Here is a 5000-nt window from a genome sequence, read left to right as displayed (position 1 = left end):
AAAGATAGCGCGGACAGTGGCATGCTATACAAATCGAGAAAGCGCGTACAGTGATCATGCTGGTCATTTTGCCACCAAATTTTATAATCTTTATCATTAGAGCGGGCCCACCAACCTCGTCTCTGTACTTTATACATTTCTCCTCCATCTGCACACACCTTTTCAAACATTAACGGAGAGAGTTCCTTGGACTTGCTTTAAATGTACATATTAGATATGTTGGAATCTCTCTCCTTTAGAAGTTTCCCCAGCCTTAAAACTTCTTTCATTTTTACTCCTCTCTCCATACTTATTTTCCTCTCTGAACGTATCAGAGAGGATTTTATTTCTAACACCTCTTGACTTTTCTTAAATTCAGGGACGTAATTTTGTTCATAATTCAGTGGACTTTTGTGTATTTTATACTTTAAATATTTCCAAACAGTCTCCCTTCTAAAAGTGATAGAACGAATTTTCGTCTAACACTACTTTCTTGGTTCAAAAATTTTATACAATCTTATAACTTTTTCAGTTTTAACAAATTTTGGTTACAGACAGTTGATGCTCAGTTTGTACAAGTATGCAACATTTATAAGTGCATACAGGTCACCAGCCTTATATTACAAGGCTCACCACATATGGGCCATTCGGTCTTAGACACCGACCCGTGGTAATGCTGTGTGGAGATTAATAATAATCCGCAACGGAAAACCGGAACGAGAATAGTCGAGAAAGTATATTCTCGAGGAGCGGTAGACTGCTTTTCAACCGAAGTCATAAAAGAGCCACACGCTCGACGCTACTCCCGACCGGTCCGAGCGAACCGAAAGTGCCTTCCTATAAATACCGAACGGCCGGCCGCTAGGTCGGCGACGCATGGGCTTACGCCCAGGCGTATGCCTGTGCAAACCGCCGTGAGAGCGTACCATCCCGCCGGCACGGTAAAACTTAGACTGAAAATATCGTCGAACATATCCTTTCATTTTATAACGTTCTATACATGAAAATTAATAAATTAACATGCAGGACATAATAAATTGACATTCTCATGTAAATCATGGGTTTAATTAATATTTTAAAAAATTTTAAAACCGCCCAGAACCGATGAGACGAAAATATTAAAACGATATTTTTGCATTTTCTTACGGTAAAACATTAACAAATAAGCGACTATAGCAATATAAAACTCCATTTGTAATTTAATTAATCAAAATTAATATTTTTTTTTGATTTTTCAGCGATCCAGAACCGATGAGACGAAAACATTAAAACGATATTTTTGCATTTTCTTACGACAAAACATTAACAAATACGAGACTATAACAATATAAAACTACATATGTAATTTAATTAATCAAAATTAATAATTTTTTTTGATTTTTCAGTGATCCAGAACCGATAAGTCGAAAATTTTAACAATCATATTTTTGCATTCTGTACCGTGGATCCATCATTAAACGCTATTAAACTAACGTCCGTGATGGTATAAATGCAGATTTTCGCTCCGTTTAGCCAAAATAACGAACTTTAGGTGCGCTCCGAAATATTTCAAAGTCCCAGCGGCGTATTGCTTCGCCTCTTAGAACCGATTAGTCGAAAATTTTAACAATCATATTTTTGCATTCTGTACCGTGGATCGATCGTTAAACGCTATTGAACTAACGTCCGTGATGGTATAAATGCAGATTTTCGCTCCGTTTAGCCAAAATAACGAACTTTAGGTGCGCTCCGAAATATTTCAAAGTCCCAGCGGCGTATTGCTTCGCCTCTTAGAACCGATTAGTCGAAAATTTTAACAATCATATTTTTGCATTCTGTACCGTGGATCGATCGTTAAACGCTATTGAACTAACGTCCGTGATGGTATAAATGCAGATTTTCGCTCCGTTTAGCCAAAATAACGAACTTTAGGTGCGCTCCGAAATATTTCAAAGTCCCAGCGGCGTATTGCTTCGCCTCTTAGAACCGATTAGTCGAAAATTTTAACAATCATATTTTTGCATTCTGTACCGTGGATCCATCGTTAAACGCTATTAAACTAACGTCCGTGATGGTATAAATGCAGATTTTCGCTCCGTTTAGCCAAAATAACGAACTTTAGGTGCGCTCCGAAATATTTCAAAGTCCCAGCGGCGTATTGCTTCGCCTCTTAGAACCGATTAGTCGAAAATTTTAACAATCATATTTTTGCATTCTGTACCGTGGATCCATCGTTAAACGCTATTAAACTAACGTCCGTGATGGTATAAATGCAGATTTTCGCTCCGTTTAGCCAAAATAACGAACTTTAGGTGCGCTCCGAAATATTTCAAAGTCCCAGCGGCGTATTGCTTCGCCTCTTAGAACCGATTAGTCGAAAATTTTAACAATCATATTTTTGCATTCTGTACCGTGGATCGATCGTTAAACGCTATTGAACTAACGTCCGTGATGGTATAAATGCAGATTTTCGCTCCGTTTAGCCAAAATAACGAACTTTAGGTGCGCTCCGAAATATTTCAAAGTCCCAGCGGCGTATTGCTTCGCCTCTTAGAACCGATTAGTCGAAAATTTTAACAATCATATTTTTGCATTCTGTACCGTGGATCGATCGTTAAACGCTATTGAACTAACGTCCGTGATGGTATAAATGCAGATTTTCGCTCCGTTTAGCCAAAATAACGAACTTTAGGTGCGCTCCGAAATATTTCAAAGTCCCAGCGGCGTATTGCTTCGCCTCTTAGAACCGATTAGTCGAAAATTTTAACAATCATATTTTTGCATTCTGTACCGTGGATCGATCGTTAAACGCTATTGAACTAACGTCCGTGATGGTATAAATGCAGATTTTCGCTCCGTTTAGCCAAAATAACGAACTTTAGGTGCGCTCCGAAATATTTCAAAGTCCCAGCGGCGTATTGCTTCGCCTCTTAGAACCGATTAGTCGAAAATTTTAACAATCATATTTTTGCATTCTGTACCGTGGATCGATCGTTAAACGCTATTGAACTAACGTCCGTGATGGTATAAATGCAGATTTTCGCTCCGTTTAGCCAAAATAACGAACTTTAGGTGCGCTCCGAAATATTTCAAAGTCCCAGCGGCGTATTGCTTCGCCTCTTAGAACCGATTAGTCGAAAATTTTAACAATCATATTTTTGCATTCTGTACCGTGGATCCATCGTTAAACGCTATTAAACTAACGTCCGTGATGGTATAAATGCAGATTTTCGCTCCGTTTAGCCAAAATAACGAACTTTAGGTGCGCTCCGAAATATTTCAAAGTCCCAGCGGCGTATTGCTTCGCCTCTTAGAACCGATTAGTCGAAAATTTTAACAATCATATTTTTGCATTCTGTACCGTGGATCCATCGTTAAACGCTATTAAACTAACGTCCGTGATGGTATAAATGCAGATTTTCGCTCCGTTTAGCCAAAATAACGAACTTTAGGTGCGCTCCGAAATATTTCAAAGTCCCAGCGGCGTATTGCTTCGCCTCTTAGAACCGATTAGTCGAAAATTTTAACAATCATATTTTTGCATTCTGTACCGTGGATCGATCGTTAAACGCTATTGAACTAACGTCCGTGATGGTATAAATGCAGATTTTCGCTCCGTTTAGCCAAAATAACGAACTTTAGGTGCGCTCCGAAATATTTCAAAGTCCCAGCGGCGTATTGCTTCGCCTCTTAGAACCGATTAGTCGAAAATTTTAACAATCATATTTTTGCATTCTGTACCGTGGATCGATCGTTAAACGCTATTGAACTAACGTCCGTGATGGTATAAATGCAGATTTTCGCTCCGTTTAGCCAAAATAACGAACTTTAGGTGCGCTCCGAAATATTTCAAAGTCCCAGCGGCGTATTGCTTCGCCTCTTAGAACCGATTAGTCGAAAATTTTAACAATCATATTTTTGCATTCTGTACCGTGGATCGATCGTTAAACGCTATTGAACTAACGTCCGTGATGGTATAAATGCAGATTTTCGCTCCGTTTAGCCAAAATAACGAACTTTAGGTGCGCTCCGAAATATTTCAAAGTCCCAGCGGCGTATTGCTTCGCCTCTTAGAACCGATTAGTCGAAAATTTTAACAATCATATTTTTGCATTCTGTACCGTGGATCCATCGTTAAACGCTATTAAACTAACGTCCGTGATGGTATAAATGCAGATTTTCGCTCCGTTTAGCCAAAATAACGAACTTTAGGTGCGCTCCGAAATATTTCAAAGTCCCAGCGGCGTATTGCTTCGCCTCTTAGAACCGATTAGTCGAAAATTTTAACAATCATATTTTTGCATTCTGTACCGTGGGTCCATCGTTAAACGCTATTAAACTAACGTCCGTGATGGTATAAATGCAGATTTTCGCTCCGTTTAGCCAAAATAACGAACTTTAGGTGCGCTCCGAAATATTTCAAAGTCCCAGCGGCGTATTGCTTCGCCTCTTAGAACCGATTAGTCGAAAATTTTAACAATCATATTTTTGCATTCTGTACCGTGGATCGATCGTTAAACGCTATTGAACTAACGTCCGTGAGGGTATAAATGCAGATTTTCGCTCCGTTTAGCCAAAATAACGAACTTTAGGTGCGCTCCGAAATATTTCAAAGTCCCAGCGGCGTATTGCTTCGCCTCTTAGAACCGATTAGTCGAAAATTTTAACAATCATATTTTTGCATTCTGTACCGTGGATCGATCGTTAAACGCTATTGAACTAACGTCCGTGATGGTATAAATGCAGATTTTCGCTCCGTTTAGCCAAAATAACGAACTTTAGGTGCGCTCCGAAATATTTCAAAGTCCCAGCCGCGTATTGCTTTGCCCCGAAATTTTTCAAAGTTCCAGCGGCGTGTTGCTTTCAAAGTGCCTCCCTCTAAATACCGATCGGCAGGCCGCTAGGTCGGCGACGCACGGGCTTACGCCCAGGCGTATACGGGGGCAAATCGCCGTGAGAGCGTGCGATTTTGACTTTCGCAATAAGATAGTCTCCTTTATGAAAAGGAGCGTACACGTCTCCCCAAAAAAAAAACAGTTTCA

Source organism: Osmia lignaria, unplaced genomic scaffold (genome assembly GCF_051020975.1).
Source record: "Osmia lignaria lignaria isolate PbOS001 unplaced genomic scaffold, iyOsmLign1 scaffold0040, whole genome shotgun sequence".
In the NCBI taxonomy this organism is placed as follows: domain Eukaryota; kingdom Metazoa; phylum Arthropoda; class Insecta; order Hymenoptera; family Megachilidae; genus Osmia; species Osmia lignaria.
This window is presented reverse-complemented; position numbering follows the sequence as displayed.